The sequence below is a fragment of the Aythya ferina genome, assembly GCF_964211825.1.
Source record: "Aythya ferina genome assembly, chromosome: 15".
Taxonomy (NCBI): Eukaryota; Metazoa; Chordata; class Aves; order Anseriformes; family Anatidae; genus Aythya; species Aythya ferina.
In genome coordinates this window covers 16,786,043-16,813,975 of record NC_140314.1, presented here as the reverse complement: position 1 = coordinate 16,813,975, position 27,933 = coordinate 16,786,043, and the positions used below count along the sequence as shown (strand labels likewise).

The 27,933-nt window shown below is 40.5% G+C and overlaps 1 long non-coding RNA gene across 3 annotated transcripts in view; it reads right to left on the bottom strand.

The window, feature by feature from the left end:
• Positions 1–27,933, bottom strand: part of LOC311445147 — an 84,181-nt gene that overhangs the window by 45,762 nt on the left and 10,486 nt on the right. The gene's annotated exons all lie outside the window — the stretch shown is intronic.

Below are 27,933 nucleotides of genomic sequence, written 5' to 3'. Positions count from 1 at the left end.
AGTAGCTTCTGCCTTTGATAGTCCAAAAGCATCAGATGCATAACTGGCTAGATTATAAGAACAGCATTGGGAAAATGTGATCTAGCTGCTGGTGGTCATATGAGAACTGTCTGCTACAGCCATGTACTAGAAAAGAGACAGTAATGAGATGTATCATTTCCTCAGTGGAGGTGGAACAGGACTGATGGAGGAAGTTGCCTAAGAGCCCATGGAGGGAGATCCCAAAGAACAAGGTGGGTCACAGCTCTTATAGATAAAAGAACATTCTTTCTTATTTGGTCAATGAAAGTTATTACATTTAATATAGGCCATTAATCTTTCCTTGTGCCCTGGAGACCTAAATGAGCCTATGCACACTGTTCTGATGTTTTTGACAGCAACTAATTAATCTTGAGAGGGAGTATGAGTTTAGGGGTTCTATCTCACTGCACTGCCATTTGTTTTCACTGGCAATTGGTTGAATTTTCCTTTATAGCATGCAGGTTACGAACATTTCATTTATTTTGACAATGCAATCACATCACAAAGGGACAGTGATTGATACTGTTCTGTTTAAAGCATTACATTTTTTTAAATTGCAGTTTAAATGCCCATTTAGGAGGGTGAGCAAACGGCTGTGTGGTGTTTAGCTGCTGGCTGGGTTAAACCACAACACGAGCCTGCAGTGATTTATTTAAGGTTTTATTGTATTCTCATTTCAGTTTCTCTTCGAGCTTTTTTCATCTGTCCAACTAGGAACTGGTGGCAGAGGCCAACTGCTGTACATCCTCCATTTGGTATTCTCTGAAGACCTCAGTATCCAAACCGCTGCCTGATTCTTTTCTTTTTTTTTTTTTTTTTTCCTCTTTAACAGCAGCAACATAGAGACAGTGTCAAAGGAAGTTGACAGAGGTACTAAAACTGTCACCACTTTAACAAGTTCATTAAAGGATATACTTCATTAAAGACTATACCAACTGGAAGAAGTTACTGTATACTAATGGAATCAAGGTAGTATATGTAATCAAATGGTAAAATTCTACTTAAATTAAAAAAATCTGAAAGGTAAGCAAAGAAATACAAAAATGAAAATTAAGTCTACAATGCTAATGAAAGTAATGAAAGCAGAACCCATTCCTTTCAGCTGCTGAATTTAAGTGCTGTGTTTAAAATGCATTTTTAATTGAACTAAGTATTTAAAAGCAAAAATAAAATTTGGAAGCAGTTTGTCAAAGTTAAAATTCATTTTGTATAGCATGAAGCATAGAGCGGGGTAGAAGGGGAGAAGAACATGATCTTTCTGAGTGACAGAAATAACATATGTTGTTTCCATAGATCCTAGACTTTGCATTTGTACTGGCAATAACCTATTCTGCGTAATTACTGTGAGCAACTGGATTTATTTTAAACATAGTTCTATCACAGCTTTTTTTTTTTTTTTTTTTTTTTTTTTTTTTTTTTTTGTGCTGAAGAAAATAGTTTTATATAAAGGAGAAAGTTAAATATAAGTTCAAACTTTTAAATGCTTTGGTTGTAATTGTTGCACTCTTAGTGACCTTTCCCAAGGGAACATTAGAAGTTTCCATCTTCCTCTTTATGTAGAGAAAATCAGAGATGGGCAAGCATTATAAAGAAGGAAGTATTTATTAAAAATCAAACCTCTTTCATTAGGCTGTAAAGCAGGCAGGACATGTCAGAAACCGTCCTGCAGCTGATAACAAGGCTGCTGGATAGGAGCACACATACAGTAGGCTCCCTGTCTCCGTTTCAGATGGTCTTTCATTTTGTTAGCTGGCACATTTTCAAATGCCTGTGTCTTTAAGCAAAGTCTTCCTGGGGCTTTGCAGGTCAATAGGGACATTCTCAGCTTCTTATTTTTTCAGAAAGTCAAGCCAAAATCTCTCAGCCTAAGTCAGAAGGCTCAGGCAATGACTTGATTGCAAAACAATCTTGAGTGCGTGAATGTAATTGGCACCATCCCTGTTCTACCAGTGATCCCCTGCTAACCACCATTGCTAAGTCCTAGATGCTTTCCTTGGCAGTCAAGGGCCCCCCACACCCACACAGTGGAATGTAAGTAACCTTTTATCTTGAGGCTTTAGTGCTCAGCCTGTGAGAAACACTCTATAGCCAATAACTTAGGCTCAGGCAAGGATCTCAGTGTAGGAGTAATTTATTTGTGATTGCAATGGCGTGTATCCCACAAGCAGGAGCGCACCTACTAGTCACACAGTACAGTTTATATACTTTATTTCTCAATGACCGGGACCCTCCCCTGTTTCCCCATTGACTGAGTAATCCAGGTTCACAACCTATCCGATGCTTCACAGACAATACATGGCATTCAGTTGCCGGCCTGTAAAATTTCAAATTTCTTTTGACTTTTTTACTGTTTGAAGTGGTAATGTTTCTTCACTTATCTGACTTGACACCATGATCTTCACTTAATTGTTCTAAGGAGTCTGGGTGTCTGCATTTTACAAGGTTGCCTGCTTAATTTTCTTATCACTGCAAGCATATCTCAATACCACATTCCTTACCTTTAAACAATGTAACTCTTAAAAAAATAAAAAATAAATATTCCCACAAGTCCCATCACACAGGTTTATAAAGATGCAAAAGAAACTAAGACTGTAAAGATATGGTTGTACTGAGGTACCAACTTTTTCTTTCCCAGCACACGCAAAGCTTCTTTCAAATATAGCCCTGATTAACAATGAACTGCAAAGAAAGAAAGAAAAAAAAAAATAACACCAGCTATGTGCTTCTTTTGATCAGCAAAGGGCTTAATTCTTTTAAGATACAAGTAAAGCAAAATAAGTACCCCTACTTCTTCCCTTCCCAGCACTGACCTCCCACCTTCCAAATTACATCACCCTGTTTCAAAAATCTCACTTGATTTTCAAGGCAGACATGCAACAGAGATTAGTTGCTGCTAATTTATCTTCTATTTCCTTCCATCTTCTAGAATATTTGAACATTGAACACTGGTTTCATGTTAACCTACTAAAATCTAGTAATGATTTTAATTGGCCTAGACAGAGCTTTCAGAATGATCAGCACAGGTCATGGCACTGCCATAAAGCAATAGAAATATGCATTAATGCACTAAGATCAGGCAGAATCGGTGCTGTTGGAGACTGAATGCATTCAGGTTGAACAAAAGGTTACTAGTAATCTTCTGTATAGTTCTTTGTATTGCTCTCTCCTGGGAAGCAATGATGAAATTTGAGAAGTGCTTAGGCCCCAGTTTCAAAAACAATATCCAGAGTTTCTCAACACATCCCATACATCAGTATAATGAACTTGAACTGTGCACTGGCTGGTCAATTTACAACACTAAGCAGAAACAAAAATCCAAGTTCAAAACCTCAAAGTTACTTCCTTAAGTACACATGAAAACAGAAATATTTTATTTTTGCATTCTGTTGTCTTAAAAGACGTGAACTGCTTACATTTTAAAGAACTTCAGAGTTTCAGGAGAACCCATTAGAGGAACTTTACTGACTAGTAAGTTTAGAAGAGAAGAACAGAAGAGTTATGAAAATTGCCATGCTTACCTAGTCACATTGTCCAGAATCATTGCAAAGCAAAAAGATAAAAACTCCTTAAGTTAATTCTCTGCTCTGATCTATTGTAGATCTAACATTGAGAAGATCTTCCTGTCACTTCTCTACAAGTTATAGAAAAATGAAGGAATTCACTAGCACAGGAAAGTACTCTGCTAGATTAGTTACCTTTATTGTTGATAATGAAAATGAATCCAAACACATGTCCTATTTGTGATCTAGGTAAGTCTCATAACATTTCTAAGTTAGTTTGCCTTTTTTTTTTTTTTTTCAAATGTGGATAACTTCACTTGTAGGTAGGCTTCTGACAGATGCATAAATATTACTACTTTTATTCCCCCAAATATGCCAGTGCTTTTAATGATCTAAGATAGTAATAAAGCAAAGACAGGAAAATCTGACTTCATTATTAGTGCTTATGCATACTTCATTATTGCACTTGCTCACATTTCCTGTAAATGTCAACCAAATTACTTTCAGGGCTCTCTGGCACTGTGGTAGAAGGTACGAGTCCAAATCCTATTATTTTTTTCATGAAAAATTTTTCACTCTCTACATAATCATAATATATATATATTATATATAATATATATATACATAATCATAATAGATAATCATGAAAAATTTTTCACTCTATATCTTGTGCACATTTTGACAAAGCTACACATTTTTCAGTAGAATTTCTACTGACAAGGGGATATCATTGTGATTAAAATATCAGAATGGACAGTGGGTGTTACCTCCTATTCTTTCTCTTCTGAACAGTGACTGGGCTCTGTGTACCCATCTTCCAGCAAGGAAGCTAACACCTTCACAGAGACTATGCACCTACATTTCTCAATGAGTAAGGCTCCACATTGAACCCAATGTTTTATACACTGAAATTTCTCACTGAGATCATGTGAAATGACCCTGCACATGCATTTTTGTTATTCACAATTCTCCCTCTTTCCCCTCAATACTATCATCAGCTTGGCTTTCATGACTCTCACCTGTTGACTTTCTGTAGAGGCAACTGGGATAGGCTGTTTTTAATAAAACAGATTTCATTTGAAACACTTTTTGTACAGAATGCAAAGCCTTGAATGTCTTCCATGAGACTGAAGTGTGTTGAATTCTGTACTCAGAATAAACACAGCTGTGCTTGACTAACAAAAGTGGAGATGCAGTTATATGTTACCCGTTCACAACAAAGGAGTCAAAAATACTTCCACCCTGCCTACTACATCAATAAAGGTAATGGCATCATAGCCACAACCATTATATACAGCCACCTAAGCTCCTAACATGAATAGGGATTGGTCCTTTAACTTAAAGTGTTGTATCCAAGTTGTTGTGTGAGAGTGATTTTCTTTTTCTTTTTCTTTTTCTTTTTCTTTTTCTTTTTCTTTTTCTTTTTCTTTTTCTTTTTCTTTTTCTTTTTCTTTTTCTTTTTCTTTTTCTTTTTCTTTTTCTTTTTCTTTTCTTTTTCTTTTTCTTTTCTTTCTTCTTTTTCTTTCTTTTTTTTTTTTTTTAATTAGTAGTTCCTTAGACTTGCAGCCAAGACTTCAAATAGTTCCCATTACACAGATGACTAATTATCAAGGAGCTCCATGCAGACTCTGCTACTGAAATGTGCAACCCCCTTGGTAGGGCATTACCCTACGCTAAGTAGAAGCAGAGTGTGCCACTTTGCATCAGCAGCAGACAGCCTGGGAAAAATACTGTTTGCCTGCCATCATAATTCTTTAATTAAAAAGTGTTCAAACTCAAGCCTCTGGGGATGCTAAGTTTAGCTAAAAATCTAAATGTTAAATTATACTCAGTTGGAGTGCATGGTAGCATCTCAAAGCAAGATGCTGTGACTAAGGATATGCTAATGCCAGAAAGTAAAATAAAAGCAAAGCACAGCTGTACCCAAGTCAGGCAGTTTAAAGCTGACTCAGGTATTATAGAAAGCAAGTCATGCCTGCTCAGAGGCAGGACTTATCCATCTTCAGCTAATTCCCATTTTGTGCCTACACAATATCGATGCCCAAGGCAATATTCAGATAAGTCTGTCCAGTCCTAATATCACTACCATACCTAGGCTCACTGTGAAAAGTTTAATCAGATTGTTCAGGCCATAGATCAACAGATCAGCCAAGTACAGGGGGAGCTGCTGCAACCCATGAAGTCAGCTTGAAATCTTATTATAACCATTTCTTATCTAGTCATCAGCCAGCGGAAAAAACAAGACTGGCCGCAGGAAAGAGATGCATTCTACATCTGGGCACTGTCTTGTTTTGTTTATGCCCACTTCTGCTGCAAATAGTCAGGCAAAAAATATTTGTCTTTTGCTATATACAGTAGTCTAGTTTTCTAATTGCTTGTATTTTGCTTACAAGCATGAAAGCAAAATGTGATTTTCAGCTTCAGATATTTTCCAGCCTCATCTGGTACGAAAACTTAACTTCTTTATCAAGTATATGGGATGTTCTCTCTCTTATTTTTATTAATTCAGAGATGTTTTGAGATTTTATGCTACACTACAATAAAATATGGCATGGACTGAACACCACTAATCACCACCTGCTCCATCATCACTGAAATCCAGAAGAATTCACACCATCCTTAAGGCATATGTGGCTGATTTGGTTTTGACTGGGAAGCAATTTCCTTCCAGGGAATTAGAAAAAAATCAATAAGTGAGTGTAGCCTCAAAAGATCATTCATTTATTTTGCTTCCTGGAAATTAACTGCTAAGTGTTGAACTTCATGCAGAGGACCATGAGGGGACATATCTTACAAGTCATCAGACTTCTGATCTGCTTGTGAAATACTTGAGCACAGCTGTTAAGCAGGCATTGACAATTCATTTTCCCCACAATTTTGCCTTAATTGTAGTCAGACAGCAACTATTACTTTGAAAACTTTGAAAAGGACCACCTATTTTGAAACACTGCTATTCTTGATGCATGTGGCAGGAGTTAAAGCTCCACACAGGATCCCTATTTAAAGCCTGTCACCGCTTTAAAGATGGAGCTCCGCTCTGATTCAGCTCTACCACAGCCACATTTCACCTTCACATCTATACAACATCTGAATTTTCTCTGTAAAGTCTTCAAAAATAATCAAGCTCAGCAACTGCTGAGCAGATTGCATCAGTATTTTGCTTTCACTTGAAAAGCAGAACAGGAGGGAACACCATCAGCAGGATTTAATTGGACAGAGCAGAACACTCATCTGTAAGGGAGCAGGCAAATTTTTCTAGCTTTCAAAAATTCCCAGCAAGTTGGTAACTTTTCGAGTAAGATTCCTGGTAGGTTCCATGGAAAATCTTTTATTAGTACAAAATAAAAATATTCTAGTTATACACCACCATGCTCCACCTTAGCCGTCTGTACATCACTTCACAACTCAGAGTCCTGCCATTGCGCAATGCAAGGCCAGTGTGAGATAGAGTATCTGCCAGTCATGATTTCAGAAACTTCTGGGATGCAGCACTTGCTGTGTATTTTGATTGTCTTTGGGCCAAATCACAACTCCTGCTTACTGCATATGTCAGTCTGGCATCCATAAGTCAGACCTAGTTCTAGAAGAACCACCTGAATACATTTACTATTTGATGTGGTTGCCTCTTTGGAATAAAAGCAAAGCCATGAGAATCCTTGGAATCCAACTGCCTTCCAAAGCCAACTGGATTTGCTGACTGTGGGAGAAGACTGCCCTGAAGGGGTCTGCAGAAGGACTTAATTGAGACTGTGCTACTAAAACAAGCCAGGTTGGCTACTGCAGTGGTGGGAAAACATTGCCATTAGCATCTCCACCTCTGCTGTACTTCCAAAACGTTTTATTGCATAACTCAGGAAAAAAACGTGATGCAACACCGACATTTAAATTACTCCCCTCAAACATTTCCGTATTAGTTGGTAATAAAACTCACATCACGGAAGCATATTAACAGAAGGATGGGAAGAACTAGGTCACCTGCTTTTCTGTATAAACCGTCACTTTCTATTAGGTTACTGATTGCAGTCACAGAATGAGAACAAATACATTCACATTTACCAACAGCACAGTTCTCCCTTCCCCGTATCTTAGGATGTCACGTACTTTTAGAATATAGATTAGGCTCACAAACTTGAAGCTACCTGGATGCCCTCCCACTTCAAGGCTTCCAGAACTGCCTACATTGCTGGACTGAACTGGAACTACTAGTTTTAAGAAGTTGTTCTATAGGATGCAAGTTGACTGAAATACTGACGTCAATCAGAAACACTGATTATTCTCTCCACTGATAATAACTTAAATAATAATCCCCTTTTGGTGGGATGCAGCTCAGGAGCTTCTGCATGCAAGATCCTCCTAATCAAAATGATCAAAGTGGTACAGAAAAAAGCCCCAAATTAGGTCAAAAAAATCATACTGAGGTACATACAAGACTGAAGGTTTGTGTAATGGCCTATAAAGCATAAAGACAATTTAGTGGGTGCCTAAATTTTCAGGTCCACAGTTGTTTTCTGGACGAAAAGATGAAATTAATTACTATTACTCTAGTGCCAGGGCCACCATTCCTGATGTAAGCATGGTGAAGATGAAGTAAGCAGGCTGTAACCAATACTGTGTCATACACAATTTTGCCTTCAAAGGAAGAACTCAAGGGCTATAGCATCTTCAGATATCTTTGAGCAGTTTGTTCTGCAGGACATGGCAGTATTCTGAGGATCAATATCTTGTAAGTTATTCACTCAGAAGAGTTGGGGTAATGGTAGATCTGTAACCTTCATAGCCTTTCTTATCAATCTTTCCTTCAAATACCTTGTTGGCAGAGCTCTCCACATGCATGGCTGGGATCAGCAGATGGAAAGAGTGTCTATCTGCACACCTGATCTCAAGACAGGACCTTCCATGGTCCATGGGTGGACCTCACAAGTGCCTATCCCTAACAAATCATCACTAGATAAACAATTCTACACTGTAAAAGTTTCAGTAGCTAAGTCAGAATGACAAACAATGCAAATCCTGTGCCAGTCCATCAGCCCAGCAATTATATCTTTTGTCCTCTGGCAATTTCTATCTTTGGCTGAGAGTGTTTCCTTTGGGAATCCAGAAGAAGCAAGCAAATCCCATCAGGTCCAGCTGCAGCGATGCACTTCCTCGAGGTTAGAAAGGTAAAGAGAAGTAAACCTGTTTCCTTAAAACTGGCAAAGATCCAGATAAACTCATCTAGATTTCATTAGTTAATTGGTAGAGGCATTGCAGTGAAAATAAAAACTCCACTCAGTGGCTTGATTTGTCACAACAAGGTTCAGACTTGTGGAGGATATCTGTAGTTATTGAGGAGCCAAAGCTTAACAGCAAGAACAGCTGTTAGGCTGAGAGTTATAAATTACAACAATTTGCTAAGAACCACAGCAAGTTTAAACCCATTTCTTTTCAGAATTCTCAGAGGACAAACCATTTACTGTTTGAAGCCTAATATTCAATCCTTATTTCTACTCCACTACTTCCCAAACTGGGTTTTGTGTAGATTGGCATTGAAAATTCTACCAACTCGGGCCATAATAAGTGGCACTTTATTCCACAAGTAATCTTACAAAGTATTAGTGATCCTCAATAAATATCAGCAAAATCAAGCTGGTATTTAGTGTCAGACCATGGCTTCATCCTACCTATCTGCTTCATTTTAAAAGCTAAACTGGACAACAAGGAAATAGTCTCTTGCATATGGATTACTTCAAAGTATTTCGTCATTGGTTATGCAGAGAAACAAAGCAGAAATACATTTAAGAGATAGTTTCGTGGAAGGAGATATTCTGGCCTGGATTTCAGGAGAACCACCTTTAAAACCCTTTTTGCAGTATAGGTGCTTGTTTTCTGGACATTTACCACTACAGATAGACTTGAGACACAACAGGGGTAAAATCTGTTAACCCTGAAAACCAACGATTGACAGACTACGCTAGGTGGCACTGCTACACGTGGCTTCAGTTTCTTTACCGTGGGGTTCATATTAAGCTTCTTTTTGGAACAAATATCTGTATTAAGTTTATGATGGGAGCATTTTGAAGGAGCTTTGTCAAGCAGAAAGAAGCTGTTCCCTCTTCTGTAATTACAGACAATTTCTGCCATGAAGTTACGACCTACAAACCAGCCAGTAGGAGTCTTGATGATAACGCCTTCAGGAATTGCATAGGTGGCGTTTAAGCCAGTCCTGTCGATACACATACAACCAAAAACTGTCTTTACAGCATACATGGGAGCCAGTCACTGGCTTCAGCAAGAAGGAAAGCTTGACCTGACAGGCCTGGACACTACCAGAAACTACAGATGGAAAAAGGCTGACAGTACTTTGGAAGCTGTCTGGGTTAAGGAGACTGACAATGAAACAAGGCACCTTTAGATGGCATGGTCTAAATAACAGGATAGAGGTCATCTTCTAGCATTATTTACAAGTTATTACTACACTATGTGTTCTTCAGTTTATAACTAATCTACTATTACCTATTTCTGTCTTTTGCCTATTGCTACCACTTAAATGTAACCAATAAATAGGACAAAACACGCAGCAAAATGGATAGCTTCAGGCACGTGAGTGTTGTTTACATTCATTCAGAGCCCTGTGCATTACACAGTGGGATGCTTAAGGTTAGATGTTTATAATTTCATGTGTCTATTAACTCTGATTCCTTGATAGCAGTAACTGGAATCAGCTGAATGTTTCTTAGCACTACAGCCAAGAGCAGGTGTGGGTCACATGGCTACCATTGAACTGCACAAACTCAACCTTCATTTTGCATCTTTATAGCACTTACATGGAGACAGGAATTCCAGCCACCATTTGTTCTAGGAAATCAGAAGGTGGGGAAGAGTCTGGCAGAACTGCCTGCATCCGTCTGCCCAGCAGAGTAATTTACGGGCCCAGAACACTGACACTGACCTTTATTATTTCACCTTTTCCAGTGTTTCTTGTCTAAAAAGGAAGGCAGGGACACTAAAATTATAGCAGAAACTGGTGTGACTATTTTTTTCAAACAAAAAGCCCTAACACTACAGGTTGTTTAAATTATTGCTGTGTCATAATTTTCCACCAGAGTAAATCTTGTAAGTCTTCAATAGTGAAAAGCAATTTCAGCCTAAGATAAAGTAGGTGGAGCACATGGATTTTTGGAGAGAAGTATGGGCTTACCCTGAAGAACAAAGTTTCTGAAGATGGGCTTGGCTATGGCCAAACTCAAATTTCATTCTAAGCTTCAGGATTTTTAAATCTATTTTCATAGAAAGCATTGAAACAGAAGAATAAGTCTGGCATCCTCTCGTACAGCTATGGTACGCTGTATGGTTGGGATTAATTCTGTTTATGTGCATATAGACAAGTTAGACTTGTATCTTGCTGAGCATCTCAAAATACAGGCACATTTAGCTATGAATAACCCCACAAAAACAGATTTCTATGACTTAGAAAAAAAGTAATATTTTGTGGGATTCTCACTCATTTGTGATAAATATCAACATTTCCTTAGAATTTCCTCTCAAGTCTTCTCTAAATAAAAACAATTTACAGTGCAGTAGAACAACCTTGCTACCCACTTAGTGTTTTAATATTAAGATAGGGTGATTTAACTTACGTCAGATAAGTATATTTATACAACAGATTTATAACATTTATATGTGTAGGAATAGAAATGTTGATTTTGCAGAGTTACATTGTTTAGAAGGAAGGAATGTGGTACTGAGATATGCTTACAGTGATAAGAAAGCTTAAGCAGGTGACCTTGTAAAATGCAGACCACCAGACTCCTTAGGACAATTAGCTGAAAATCATGGTGTTAAGTCAAGTCAGATAAGTGAAGAAACATTACCACTTCAAACAGTAAAAATGTCAAAAGAAATTTGAAATTTATCAGGCCGGCAACTGAAGGCCATGCATTGTTTGTGAAGCATCAGATAGATTGTGAACCTGAATTACCCACTCAGTGGGGAAACAGGGGAGGGTCCTGTCATCAAAAAGTATATAAACTGTGTTTTAGAACTAGTAGATGCGCTCTCTCCTGCTTGTGGAGAGCCCGCCAATGCAATCACGAATAAATTACTACTTCACTGAGATCCTTGCCTGAGCCTAAATTATTGGCTACAGAGTGTTTCTCACATATGGTTTATATATCAAATATATTTAACTCGTAGTTAACTTTAAGTATAATCAAAGTGTCAGTGTCAACATGTGATACATTTTTCCTTCACACTAATATCTTCGCCATCTTCTCCCTAGATAAAAAACATTTGATCTATAGATTTTAGTGAAAAATTACATAAAATGTGTTCTTTTTCTCCCGGTTTTGAATAAAGTGATGTAGAACAAGAACTAAGACTTTGGCAACCAAGTGTCTTTACTGAAGTAAACAAGAGCCCTAAGAGACAGAACTTACACTTGTCTCTTCCTCAAATGAGAGTTAGCAGACCACTACACAAAACACTGATTTGTCAGCCTATTGCTAGCTTGAAACAAAGTTTGATTAAAGTTTTATCATCAGAGAAGGAAGCAGCAAACTGAAAGCAGACAATCCAGTTCAATTCAGCTTTTAATAGACCTTTAGCTTTGGTTTCATTTCAAGTGTGTGACTCGTATTTATCCAAGAAAAGGAAAAAAAAATCAGTATCTATGGAAAACTGCAAAATGGAAATGTTGAAATCTATAAAACAGCTCATTGGCAGGTCCTCTTGACAGTCTAAAGCTATTAGAATAGATTGCATCTTTCTTAGAAGGCAGAAAGCATCATGCAGTTATTGAGCATATTCTACCACATGACTTCAATTAAGAAGAAAACCAGCAATAACTATTACCTTTATGAACTTGAAAACGAGCATTGTAAGAAGCTTGCATATTCAGTGCTCTGATCCTCTGCTGAAGTCCAAAAGTATAGAATTAAATTCTGATGACATATTTTATTTCATAACTCCAGGTGATTTGTATACCAACCTCTTCTCTATGCAGATAAAATAGATGTTGCAAAGCTTTTTTTAAATGAAGGACTGGAGAAGAAAGTCATGTATATTCTGATCCACCCTAGAATGTTAAGCGGCCTCAGAGACTGGATCCATAGAAGTAAGGACAACATATGAATTCGACTGCGCAATTCCAAACAAAAGCTCTGTCCTCAGCCTGTCTCTATTCAACAACCAAACGACTGGCAAATACCAGGCATATCCTATGAATGGCAGCACAGGAATTTGAACCAGGGGAGTTGCCTAAGCAGCACACAGTCTCAGTTCTGTCCTGAAGAATATTCAACAGATAAGAAATTAAAGAACTTCAGTAGGGAAAAATAAAAACTTACTGCAAGTCAGGAGGCAAGGCTGCCAGCAGAATTACGGGAGGAGACCTGAGGATACCCAAATTCACTGGACAGCAGGACATGTAACAGCAGATCTCATTCAACTGAGAAGTATCCTTCCTCATTAAAGAGGTCAAGTAAACATTTTGTTCTCACAAAATTATTTGAATTTTCACAAGTCAGTATTTTCCCTCCTGTACTTTATGTAAAGCAGTCATTTTAGGTAAAGCCATTAGCAAAAGCAAAGGTTAAAAAAAAAAAAATAGATAAAGCAAAATTCCCCAAAAGAGCCTGTATTACTATTCCACCACAAATTCAAGGTCTTAAAGGCACTACTGCATTCAAAATTTCAAAGAAACAGGCTCCTGCAGTTTTCTGTATTGCATATATAAAGTACTTTCATAAGTGAATTTATATTTTTACCTACTGGATGAACCCATAAGAATGACTTCCTCACATTCTTGAGAAGCCAGATGAAATGCTTTTCATAAATGAATGCTCATGTAATCCTATCTTTCCACAACACACACATACACACACACAAAGAGACTAGGGGAAGACAGGACACAAACAACCCAGAAGTTATGAAGTTACAACAGAGAGACATTAACGCGTTTACTGTCCTCACTGCCATTAGCACAACAGAACGTTTTCTAGAACCGGGAAACTGTTTATATCAAATCTGCATTTGTTCATGAAATAGAAATTTGCATTCCAGTATCTGCTGGCACATGCAAATATCCCATTCTGGCACATGCAAATATCCCATTCAATAGCAAAGCTACTACAGCATTTTATTTCCATGTTCAATATAGAGAAATAATAGCTTTTCTACTGTACTACTGTACTGCCGGACATGGTTCTAAAATAAGGCCCTATTCAACAACTGAGGCAGAATATCTGTGATATTCGAGGCAGAGTGTCTGTGACAGTTCCCCTCCTCCTCCTTTCCCCCAACAAAGCACAAGGAAACACCTAGACATCACCATCACTACTCTGAATATTATAGAAAACAGTGAGAATAGAGGAAGTTCACAAAGCAACAACTGTTTTTGGAAGGGTTGAGCATATAATTGCATCAGATTTTAAATTAAAATACTATCTTTACAGTTAGCCGTTAGGAGAAAAGCATATTCCAAAAGGGACAAGTCTTTATTTCTTCATTATGGGTTTAATTACTCAGCATTAACTGATACAGGGGCAAACTGGGCTGCTTTGACCACAGGTCTTTGAGCAGTGCCTAAGCTCAAAGTTGCCTACTACCAGTTGGTAAACGCCACAAAGATAAACAACTTCAGCACGAGGCAGCTCAGCTCCCATGCAGCCACACCTTGCACCTGGCAGAGCTGCAGGCACTATCAAAGAAGGCAAAAAAAAAAAAAAAAAAACACCACCAGAAAGCCTGTTTCTCACCTGTCAGGCTGGTTTTAGGTGTACGTGAAGGGGGAGGGTGATGGGAATGGATCTCCAATGAGTTCAATCAGTCCCCATGTTGGGAACTTATGTTTACACAACACAACTGATTCAACATTAATTGTTTCATTATGCTATGCCTTGATTTATGGCACGTATTTGTGATTTCCCTGTTTGCACAAAGCTACAAGAAGTTCTAAGTGCTTGACTTGTGCCAAATATAAGGCAAAGGAAGCTGATAGCAACAGCTAGTCACACAGAAAAACAAACTTAATCTGAAAGTGGATGTTCCTATCAGTTATAGTACAGATAAAAGAGTCCAAATACTGTAACAACCAGAATTTTGAGTAGAAGTGAGAGTTTGCTGTAGTTCCAGGTTAGATGTCAGAACAGATGAGAAGATGCACATCTCCTGGGCCCCTGCTCCTCCCTTCTGGACTCACCCACTAGTTTGTGTTCCAATTTCACCCTCCTGAAGAATTCAGAGCTCTGCCAATCAGCTATAGCAATCTATAAACTGTTGTGAATGTTCTGAAACAACAGCCAACAGGTTTATTGACAGTTGCTTACTTTAAAACTTTTGTTTTGATGCATGTGAAAGCTTTAATCCCATTTGCCAAACACTGAAAGGTTAAGGCAGATGAGAAAGCATTGCATCACAGGAAAAGCTTTTATCTTCCACAATTATGACTGTCAAAACTTGCAGAGGAAAAAGAGCTCCAATACCGTCTTTTTAAGTCTGAAAGACTCCAAAACCTAAAAATCTCAAAAATGAAGAGAATTTTAGGATCACAAACTGAGCACTCTGAAGTTAAATTGTCAGAGTTAATACAGCATTAGATAATAATCTCTGTTCTTGCTGCACCTACTGCAATAAGGTTTAATATATAAATCAGATCATTTATTGGGATTACAAAATAAAATACCAAAATCCTACAGCTTTGCTTTCAGTCTCCTGAGAACACTGCAGAAGTAAGGACATTACAGCAATGGCTGAAAGACTCATCATGGTTTATGTATACAAGTGGATGAAACACTGGCACTGGCTTACAATATACAACAGATTCCATATGTACAACATTGAAGTGGTTGGAAAAAGTCATCTTGTACAGAATGTGATGAGCATTTGAGGGTATTTAAAATGCACACAAACATGGACTCAGAACTTCACAGCAGCCCTCACTCATAGATGGACTCTTATTTATTAATACTTGTATGTATTGTAATTTTGTCTAATTGGGGTAACTAGGGTCATTGTACTCAGGTGTAATAGTTTGAAAATACACATTGCTAACATAAAGCAGCATGGTCCAGGCTGGAGAACTTATATTGACACTGTAGAGTACCTTGTGGTTTGCCAAAAAAAAAAAAAAAAAAGTAAGAGCTCTTGCTGTGCATGTTTTGATTAAGTTAGAGCCTGAAGCAGGCAGTAAGTGCATCTTACTCCAAAGAAGAAGTTGGTTTTTAAAATGCTGATAGCAGTCCTAGCAAGTAGAAGCTCCATGTTTATAGTAAAGCCTCGCTGGAGAAAATGAGTAATGTTGTGTACCTCAATGGACTCACTATCTCATGTTCTTTCCTTCCTACCACAGTGCCACAGGTCCCTTTTCACCCCTTGTTTATTCTGACGCTGCTGCCAGGGCCAGCTCAGTGCCTGGTTCTGTAGCAAGGCAGGGAGGTGCTTGAGTTGTCCACTGAGCCAGTTTAAGGGGTTTAATCTGGGCTGAGTTTCAGCAAATGTGGTGAGTGCTTTACTCCTGGGCTGTAACTCATGGGACGAGAAGTCAGCAGCTAATCATGCAAACCTGGGAAGAGGTTAAACAAGCTTTCTAGGTTAAGCACAAGACTAACCAAGTATGTATTCTTGCAATTAAGTGGGGATTGAAACATGTTGCTGGAAACATGTTTCTGGAAAATAATTCACAATGTTGGCAGCAGGTTATATGTAGTTAACACAGGAAGAGCAAGGATATAGGAACATTTTCTCAGTTATAATTTACGAGACTATGAAATAGGCTCACAATGAAAGGAGAATGAAGTGCTTGATATGGTTCTCTCAGCCTTCACTAACATAAAAGTCTCAAAGCTCCCAAAGACTCCAAAAAGATCTGGACTTCAGTATAGTCTTCCTAATACACTGACTAAAGTGCTGCTCTTCTCACATATGGGAAACAGACTGTTTTAAAATATAGCTACATCATATATGTAAAGAGAATATGTGAAAAAGAAACAGCTCTAGAATTTTTCAGATTTGTGTCCTTCTGGTCCTTAAATAGAAAGCCGTTCTTACTGGGTTGAGTCAGACATATTTAAAATAAAGACAGAATACAAGCTACATTTAATCCTAAATAGATTAAAAAAAAAAAAAATGGAGCTTCTTTACTGAAAGGGCAGCATTAGCTTCCTCCTAAACCACATCCACAGAGCTTGGTTAGAAGAGAGTTATGCATCTAATGAAACAGGACATGGGTAAAGAGGGAGAGAAACAGATACCTTTTTGAGATGATAACTGGAGGTACCTCTCTGTGACATCAGCCTCTCAGGCTGAACAAGTACTGCAGCATTAGGTACATGTGCCCAAGACCTGCTATAAACCACTGTGATCCACTGGGAGGATTGATACAAAAATCCAGTCTCCATTTGATTCATACTGTGTTTGAAGAAGACAAAGCTTGTTAGAACAGAACAGAGAAATGCACCTAAATCTGATCTCAGCATCAGAAGCCTGCATGCTGAGAGCCAGTGCAACATTTTCTGAAAACGTGGTAAAGAGCTCCCCAGGGACTTCTGCAATGACATCCTGAACTGGATGAAGCATCCTAAGACAAATAACTTCAATGGATGAGAGTAATAGGGAAACTCAGATGAGAACACAGTGGATAAGTGACTCAATACAGTAGACTTCACATACTCATTCAGGAAGAATTTAGAAATCCCATATGGCTTTTGAACTGCTTGAGCAATTTAAATGCTAATGATAGAATGTTACTACATCCCACCAAACCCACAACCATTTGCATCTACAAAGCATTTTTAGGTCCTTATTTTCACAACACCTAAATTCTGTTTTGATCTGCAAACTACAGTGGCTTCCACATACACGAGAGGCCTATAAGGACAAGACCTTTACCTTCCAGTACCTTCTGCAAGGCTTTATGGCAGCTACAGCAGTCCTGCAAGGCTGTAAGAGAGTAGTGAAACAGGCTAACTTGCCCTGTTTGTGAGGTGGAAAAACAACAACAAAAAAAACAGAATGACTGAGAAAATATAGAAAAAGCTTCTACCTTTCAACTAAAGAGAAGGGTAAGAAGGCAAGGAATATTCCCTCCCTTCCCTCCAGGGAGAGGATCAAAGAGCAACCCAGGCCTGGAGAAGGCAGGATTTCAGGGACCACTGTATTACCAAAGTTACAGATGAACTGCAAGTTTTCCATTTTCCTCCATTAGGGAGAATTTCCCCAAGTACAATATTTCTGGGGCATTACCTGTCACCATCTTCCAAATACCTGGCAGTTCTCAGTGTCTGACTTTGGACATGTTTAGACGCTGTTCTCTACTGCCTCAAGCCACCCAACAAAGCTCTCCAGAAACTAATAGCATTTGACATGCGTTTGTCCAAGGTATAGCTTTCTCCACCCTCCTATTCTTTTGTACATGTAAGTTTATGCATGCCTGTAACTGTTCTAGAAAAAAAGAAGCAGATCATAATTTTAAATACCTTAATTATGCTATAAAGTTGGTTCTTTCAGAAGGTGTTGGCAGCAAAGCAACTTTTAGAATCCCTGTGTTTTCATATTGCACTGTGTCACCAATATTGAGAGATAATAGCAAGCTTCTGACTTGATTTAGAGCAATTATTGGGCAAGTAAAACATCAGTGCAACAAGTGGCTAAGTTATCACAGAAGAGGACTGGCTTCACTTTTAAAACTTTTAAGTCTGTGATGACCCAGACTGAGTGCCCGCTCAAAAATGAGGCAGTTCAGGTCTTTGCATGCAGTGTCTGAGCCTGTTGCTGCCGTCTGAGGGAGGCAGAGATACTGTGTGTGTGAGGTGTGAGCAGGTGGATGACCTTGTCTGCTTGGTGGCAGAGCTTAAGGAGGAGGTAGAGAGGTTGAGGGCCATCAGGGAGTGTGAGCAGGAGATATACTGGTGGGGTAACTGTCTGTAAGGCCTGAAGGAGAGGTACCAAGCTGAGACATCCCAAGTCGGGGTGGACCCCCTGCCCTGTCGCAGTCGGGAAGAGGGAGGGGACCTGGGACTTGAGGAGGAATGGAAACAGGTCCCTGCTTGACCTCGCAGGCGACGCCCCCCCCTACCGGCCCCACCTTCCCAGGTGCCCTTACACAACAGGCTTGAGGCCCTGGAGCTTGAGAGACCAGTGGGTAAGGACGAGGTAGTAGGTCTACCCAGGAGGATGCCTAGAGCGAGGAAGTCGACTCCACACCTCAAGACTGCCTCCACCAAGAAAGATAGAAGGGTAATCATTGTAGGCGACTCCCTTCTCAGGTGGAAAAAGGATGAGGTTGAAGGTCTGGAGAGTAGTCAGAACCTGGGAAGCAACCCTGAGAAGAGAGTCAAGATTGGGGGAAGTACTGAGCATAGGGATCAGGGCCGGGCAGAGCACAGCATCACAACCACTGACACCAAAAAAACAACAGAGAGTCTTAGTGATCGGAGACTCCTTGCTGAGGGGCACTGAGGCTCCTATTTGTTGCCCAAATAACCTAGCCAGAGAAGTGTGCTGCCTTCCTGGGGCATGTGTCAGAGACATTAGGAAGCCTATGCCACAACTCATTAAACCGGAGGACTACTATCCTCTTGTTGTCATTCAAGTTGGATCCTGGGAAGCTGCTATTAGAAAAATGAAGAATATTAAAAAGGACTTTGCATCCCTGGGAAGGTTGTTGAGAGGATCGGGGGTGCAGGTAGTATTCTCCTCTGTCCTTCCTCTGGGTGACTGGGACCCAGAAAGAAGAAGGAGAACAGGAAAGGTGAACGACTGGCTGAGGGGGTGGTGTCTGGACCAAGGATTTGGGTATTTTGATCTTGGGCAGCCCTTTGAGAAGCTGGGTGTGTGGGCTGCTGACCGACTTCAGCACAGCAAGTGGGGCACAAGTGTGTTGGGGAGCAAGCTCTCTGGGCTAATTACCAGGGCTTTAAACTAGGGAGCAAGCTCTCTGGGCTAATTACCAGGGCTTTAAACTAGGTTTGATGGGGGAAGGGAGGGGAGCTAAAAGTGACAGAGAAGGGCTGGGGGAAGTCATCACTACTGTCAGTGTTGAAGACAGGGAAAAACTTCTGAGCTCTCCCATAGGATTGTCTGAGGGCTCCTCAGAGAAGGTAGCATTCCCGATCCCCCATCCAGTATCTTCTTCTTGCATCCCCCCAGGGGTAACTGCACCTGCTGCTTCCCTAATGTGCCTTTACACCAATACACGGGCATGGGAAATAAACAGGATGAGCTCGAGATCTGTGTTCAGTCGCGGGGCCATGATCTCGTTGTGATCACTGAGACGTGGTGGGACAGCTCGCATGACTGGAATGCTGTCATGGAGGGCTATGTCCTCTTTAGGAGAGACAGGCTGGGGAAGCGAGGGGGTGGGGTTGCCCTTTATGTGAGGGAGCAATTAGAGTGTACCCAGCTCCAGCTGGGGGAGGGTGAAGGACAAGTGGAGAGCTTGTGGGTGAGAATTAAGGGGTGGGCTGGTATGGGGGACACTGTTGTGGGGGTATACTACAGGTCACCAGATCAGGATGAGGAGGTCGATGAGGCCTTCTACAAGCAGCTGGTAATAGCCTCACAGTCGCAAGCGCTGGTCCTCATGGGGGACTTCAATTACCCAGACAACTGTTGGGTAAGCAACTCGGCCAGACACGTGCAGTCCAAACTGTTCGTACAATGCATTGAAGACAATTTTCTGACGCAGGTGGTGGAAGAGCTGACGAGGCAGGGGGTGCTCCTGCACCTTGTCCTTACCAACAGGGATGACCTTGTTAGGGATGTGAAGGTCGGGGGCAGCTTGGGATGCAGCGACTATGAGATGGTGGAGTTCAAGATGGAACTTGGTGGAAGAAGTAAGGCTAAAAGCAGGATTGCTTCCCTGGACTTTCGAAGAGCCAACTTCGACCTCTTCTGGGACCTGCTTGGGGGTATCTCATGGGCTAGGCTGCTAGAAGGCAAGGATGCATGTGAGAGCTGGGCTACATTTAAAGAGCACTTCTTCCATGCTCAGGATCGGTGCATCCAGAAGAATAGGAAATTGGGGAAGGGGAGCAGGAAACCTGCGTGGATGAGCAAGGAGCTCATCAATAAGATCAAAAGGAAGAGGAAGGTCTATGAAATGTGGAAAAAGGTCCTGTCCTCTTGGGAGGAGTATAGAAGTGTTGTCAGGGCCTGCAGGGACGCGACAAGGAAGGCTAAAGCCCACCGAGAGATGAGGCTTGCAAAAGAGATAAAGGATACTAAGAAGGGTTTTTTTAAGTATGTAAACAGCAAGAGGAAGACCAGGGATAATGTGGGTCCCTTGCTGGTAATGGGAGACGCTGAGAAGGCGGAGATACTGAATGCTTTCTTTGCTTCTGTCTTTGCTTCAAGGACACTCCCCCAGGACTCCTCAACCCCGGCAATAGGACAAAGGGTCTGGGAAATGGAGGGCTCCCCTCTGGTGGATGTGAGAGTGGTTCGGGAGCGTCTGAGTGAGCTCAATGCACACAAATCCCTGGATCCCAATGGGATGCATCTGCGTGTGCTAAGGGAGCTGGCAGATGTGATCGCCGAACCGCTCTCTATCATCTTTGAAAGGTCCTGGAAAATGGGTGAGGTGCCTGAAGACTGGAGGATAGCCAGTGTCACTCCAGTCTTCAAGAAGGGCAGGAAGGAGGATCCAGGAAACTACAGGACAGTCAGTCTCACCTCTGTCCCTGGAAAGGTATTGCAGCAGCTTGTTCTGGATGCCATCTCCAAGCAATTGGAAGAGAAGAAGGTTATGAGGAGTAGTCAGCATGGATTCACCGAGGGGAAGTCGTGCTTGACCAACCTCTTTGCCTTCTATGATGGCATCACCAGCTGGGTAGATGGGGGCAAAGCAGTGGATGTCATCTACCTTGACTTTAGCAAGGCTTTCGATACTGTCTCCCATGACATCCTACTAGCAAAGCTGAGAAAGTGTGGGATAGATGAGTGGGCAGCAAGGTGGGTTGAGAACTGGCTGACTGGCCGAGCTCAGAGGGTGGTCAATGGCGGAGCAGAGTCTGGCTGGAGGCCTGTGACTAGCGGTGTTCCCCAGGGGTCGGTGCTGGGTCCGGTCTTGTTCAACATCTTCATCAACGACCTTGATGAGGGGATAGTGTCCACCCTCAGCAAGTACACCGATGACACAAAGCTGGGAGGAGTGGCTGACACGCCAGAAGGCTGTGCTGCCATTCAACGAGACCTGGACCGGCTGGAGAGATGGGCAGGAAGAAACCAAGTGAGATTTAATAAGAGCAAGTGTAGAGTCCTAAACCTGGGAAGGAACAACCCGAAGTATCAGTACAGGCTGGGGGATGGCCTGCTGGAGAGGAGCTCTGACAAAAAGGACCTGGGGGTCCTGGTGGATGACAGGTTGACCATGAGCCAGCAGTGTGCCCTCGTGGCCAAGAGGGACAATGGGATCGTGGTGTGCATTAAAAGGAGTGTGGCCAGCAGGTCAAGGGAGGTGATCCTCCGCCTCTACTCTGCCCTGGTCAGGCCTCACCTGGAGTACTGTGTCCAGTTCTGGGCTCCCCGGTACAAGGAAGACAGGGATCTCCTGGAAAGAGTCCAGCGGAGGGCCACAAAGATGATACGGGGCCTGGAGCATCTTCCGTATGAAGAAAGGCTGAGAGACCTGGGCCTGTTCAGCCTGGAGAAGACTGAGAGGGATCTTCTCAGTGTATATATCTGAGGGGTGGGGGACAGAAGGATGTAGCCAACCTTTTCTCAGTGGTTTGTGGGGATAGGACAAGGGGCAATGGCTGCAAGTTAGAGCACAGGAAGTTCCGCACTGACATGTGAAAGAACTTCTTCACGGTGAGGGTGACGGAGCATTGGAACAGGCTGCCTAGGGAGGTTGTGGAGTCTCCTTCTCTGGAGATATTCAAGGCCTGCCTGGACACCTACCTGGGCAGCCTGTTCTGCCCAGGCAGGACAGGCTGCAGGGGGGGTTGGACCCGATGATCTTTCAAGGTCCCCACAAACCACTGAAAAGAGGTTGGCTACATCCTTCTGTCCCCCACCCCTCAGATATGTATATACACTGAGAAGATCCCCTCTCAGTCTTCTCTTCTCCAGGCTGAACAGGCCCAGGTCTCTCAGCCTTTCTTCATACGGAAGATGCTCCAGGCCCCGTATCATCTTTGTGGCCCTCCGCTGGACTCTTTCCAGGAGATCCCTGTCTTCCTTGTACCGGGGAGCCCAGAACTGGACACAGTACTCCAGGTGAGGCCTGACCAGGGCAGAGTAGAGGCGGAGGATCACCTCCCTTGACCTGCTGGCCACACTCCTTTTAATGCACACTAGGATCCCATTGTCCCTCTTGGCCACGAGGGCACACTGCTGGCTCATGGTCAACCTGTCATCCAAGGCTGAGTTTTGCATGTATGAAACAGGACATACCTTTTGAAGAGAATGATCAGTGGTGCATATAAGTCTAGTACCCTGTAGACAGTGTACTTAGGAGTATTTCTTGTATGACTGTCAGACTGTAAGAGCATTTTCATGTGCATAAAGCATTTATAACACTACTTATGTAAATGCTTATAGTTAAAAGAAACTATTCCCAAGATGTCTTAAGTGGATCAGAAATTTTGGCCAAAAAATGGGAGACAAGTCAGACATCAGCTCCACAATTCACAATACTACAACTAAGCCAAAATTTCTATAGGAGACTTCTGAGAAGTGCATGATATATATATATATTTTTCATCTAATTCTCAGTGAAGCTCCTGTTTGGTAAACAATGTAAAAGAAAAGTCTTTTCATATTTAATAACATTTCCATTCCCCAGGTTTGGAGGGAGTGAAACAAATGAGAAAACAACCCATTCCGGAATTTTGAAAGTAAAGCTGATAGAAACAGCAAAAGCAAGAGAAAGGTAATTGCTAGCTGTGTCTGTAATCTGAATCTTTGTTTAAAATTGATGTTTCCTTCAGATATTTGCCTCCCACAACATCTGAGGCTGATGGACTCGCTCTGACTGACTTCTCCTAAAACACAGGAGAACACTGTGAATGAAAAGGCTTCAAAAGTTCAGTTTAGAAACTGTGACTGCATCTGTTTTGCTTGTAAAATCGAAGCCTTCAGGGTGACACACAGAATGGTCAGGATGTAATTCCTATTTTCTATTTCTTTATTCACAAAGATTTGCAGGTCCAAAGAAACTAGAGGTAGATTACAGCAGTGATCTTGCAAGCTACCTGCTAGTTTTTCTGCTCCCTATGTATTAGTTAAAATATTACTTGATCATCTCTCTAAGATTTACTGTAATAATATGCTCTTACAGTGCATTTTGTGGTTAAGCAGCATATGTGAGTTTGAATAGTTCTAAAATAAATATTACAAAATAGACAGAGCTTTTAGAATGATATAACCACTTTGTCTTTGGAATAGGAAAAATTTTGGAAGTTAAATGAATAGTAATAGTTACTGTAATATAACTGACTGTATGTTAATAGTGTTGCTAAAATTAGGCATTTTACCCTATGATATTTACTTTTTTTTAAATTTGGGTATTTATTGCACTGTTAATGACCAGATTGAGTGCCAACCTGGTCTGTTTTTTTAGCAGCACTCTTCCTTTCAGTGTGTGTGTGCAGACCAGCATTACCTCCTTGAACAAAGGAGAAAACACGAGATGTTTCAAACATTCTTTATGTTCACTTCTCCACTACAAGGGCAATAAGTGGAAATTACTGGAAAAAACGAACAAACAAACAAAAGTATTTCATGCTCCACTTTATTATTTACTCCCTGTATTATCTAATCTCTTCCAACTTCTGCTCAGCAGTGCAGTCTGTCTGACTGCAGCTGGCAGATGCAAGAGCAGACCATGCATTATGCAGCCTTGCTATTACGGGAGAAATTCTGCTCTGTGATCTGATCTTGGTGCATTTTTTTTCCTTGTAACCTTCCAGCATGAAATGATATGATGCTCCTGGGATTTTGTTTCTCTGAGCAATTTTTGTTGATTGAATTATGGAAGACCGGTAGTATACAACCCATAGTGTAAATCTACATTGATTATAGACTATAGACTATATCTTCAGTGTATACATATTATATATGCATATATATAGTGTTTATATGTGTATATATTGCTCAGGGAGTGTGATTTATCATTGATGAGTTCACAGTTCTTTGCAAACCATCACATTGGACAAGCTAAATAATTCAAGAGATTCTGGAACAGATATGTCATCGGACAAAGGTTACCATAGAAATGCACTGCAAGCAATTAAAAACTTATTTAACATAGACTTGTACATGTTTCCTTACAAAAGGCATTCTTACTTTTATACTGAACTAAAAGTCCAATTCTTACAATTCCCACTAAAAGTGGCTAGAAATCTTGTGCATTCTGTGACTTCATAAATCATTAATGAACTGAAACATGTTTGCTAAGCAGTAAATCTTTTCAAAGAGGCACTACTGTTATCAACAAAGGATGAACATGGCAGACCCTGAAGAATTTTAACACCCTTCTCGTGAAGTTAAGCTAAACAGATTGCAGACTGCTGTACTGTTTGCTCTTTAAACAAAAAGGCAGATGTCTAATTAGCAGTCAGAAATGAAATTAGCAGTCAGAAATGATTGGGCTACAGGAAGCAAAATTACTGAATGATATTTAGGACTATACTCTTGCTTAATGTAAGTTTATTACAGAGCAGAGGAAAAGATTTTTCCATGTTTTTCAACAAAACCAGCAGATACTTATGAACTCCACTTAAGCCATTGCACTTAAATGGCTTAGAAATCTGAAAAATGATTAGGGCATCAATTTATTATGCATACAACTACATTTGCCAAAAAACACCCATAAATTTTGTCATGACTTCCATGTTTATCAGCTTTCCACAGTCTTGAATGCAAGAAGTGAGAAACCTACATTGTTTTGCATATATTTTACCCATTGTATGAAAGCACATACTGCTACTAGCTGAAATAACCTCCTTTACTTCATAAGCTATGAATATGAAATAACAGAGGAAAAGGAGAAGTAGCTTTATAAAGTTATCAAGTACTATTGGAGATAATGTACTGCATCTACAGTGACTGTCTATCTTAGCATGTCCCCATTCAGTTGCTCATAGAAAACAACAACACATCACTGTTACCTTCCATACAGCTACGTACATGAGCATTACTGATCTCTTATCCTTTCCTTGAAAGAATGCTCAGACTATGAGTAGAGGATGAAACCTTAAAACAATTTTTTCTCCTTTATTTTATTTATATATTCCTTAACATTAGGCTAATTCCAATATACAATATCACCTACACCTACATTCTTATGTCCCAACATCCCCTTAGCTTTGTGCTGTTGAAACAAATCATCTGTCTCTACTCTCAAAATCCTCTTAGGGTAGATACTTTGATTTAGTGAATTATATGTTTTGCCAACCATGCTTGTATATGGACAAAATAAATGCAATCAAAACCTGTAAACTTTACTAAAATGGAAATATTCTCTCACCCTGACACAGTGACAGATTAAACTAAAACAGAGTGGGCCAAACAGGTCATGTGTAACATTCTTATAGTGCTTTCATGATAACATATGGCGCTGTGCCACAGGGAACAATTTTCAAGTGCATATTATTACTTACATAAAGAAACACAGAGCTTTAAATGATGAATTTATACATAACTGGGAGCAAGATAATGTTGTTGCTGTTGTGCGATTAAGGGCCATAGTTTCTTTATCCCTAAGACACATTGTAGGTTATACAAAAATATAAATTAACATATGTCCTGACTGATTTAATATTAAATTTAATTCTCTTTGTATAGAGGCTTCCAGAACATGGGTCCTGCAGCCTCACAGATCTTAATTCCTAGAGTAACCTAGGCACACATTAACACATTTAAGTAGAGACAGCAGAAAATGGTTAGGCACATACCATTCACATTCTATGCACAGCTGTCATTTTTAGAAATGTCAACTTTCTGATACCTATAATGATTCACTTATCTGCATCTAAAACCTGACCAAATAGGGAACTGATGACATAAATATGTCCTTAGATTCTAAAAAAAAATGCCATTGCTAAGAAATTCCTTGTCATCCTCACTACCAAATACCCTCTGGTGAACTGAGCATAGCAAAGTGTCGTGCACCTCAACCCTACAGATACTTCAGTGCTACTCATGAGACACAGCTGCTGTGGCACCACGCTCTCATCTAGCTCTCCTGCTTATTCTCTCCCTGCTTGTTTCACACTGCGTAGTGCAGGAAATTTCACATACATTCTACAAAGAGAGCATTTGTTTAGCTTGGTGAAGAGGAGGCTAACGGGAATTCTAATAACTGCCTACAACTGTTTGAAAGGGATTTATGAAGACATTGGAGCTAAACTCTCCTACATGCTGTTAAACAGCATAGCAAGGGCAACAATCATGCATTGCAGCTCTGAGGGTTCAGGCTTGACATTAGGAAAACCTTCTTTACCAGGAGGGCAGTACAACACTGAGACAGGCCCAGAGAGAGGTGGTGGGATTTCCACCCCTGGAGGATTTAAATACTGAGCTAGACAGTCTTTCTTCTGTCTTTCAAGCAACATTTTTCTGTCTCTATCATTCTTTAGATAAAAGTAAGTCTCAGATCACCACGAAAGGCAAAGCAAAAGTGCATCAGTAAGAACCATATCAGTTCAATGGAAATAAACATACCCACCATCTTGAAAGGTTCATAGAATTAGTTTTTGACAGGCTGATTAAGCTTCATAATAAGCCTGGATGGCAGGTAAGTATAAAGTCCGTTTCCTAGGTAAGAAGTGATGTGACCATTACAAGAAAAGTAAATCTAGTGAAGTCTCTGCAGTCTTGAGCTTGTATTCTAACCAACAGAATAATTTACCTCAAAAAGAAAAGAAGCAATCCCCAAAACCTTCTGCATTGTTCAATGAGCTCCTCAAGAGAGGGTTTTGGTTACCTGCCCACTCTCAAATAAATAAATAAATAAATGATCAGATTTTGAAACTTTCATTCATTGCTGTGAGTGCCCTCCTACCAAACTTTTAACCTTCAGGACAAGATGATCTCAAGAGAAGACCTTGGCCCATTTGGTTCCTCCACGAGCTAAGCACATCAAATGAGTTACACAACTTGTATGGAAATGTGAACTCATGTTATTCCTTTCCTTCTGAAATATTTTGGATTATATTTGCTGTCAAATCTTTGTGAAGACACACATGTAAAATGGCTTTGCGCAGGAACAAAATTGAGATATATATTCGCTCAGTAAATCAAAGAGGAAGAACTGCAAGGCTAGCTGTTATATGAGAATACGGTTTTCCACTGGTAGGATTGTAAACAGCATCCTACGTGACATTTTAACTGCAGAGAAAAGAAAGCAACACAGTTTAGATGGGATTCTTAAAAGGTAGAGCTATGAGGCTGTTGTGGTTTTCTGAAAGCAGGCCAGCCTGGGCACTCCGGCCGC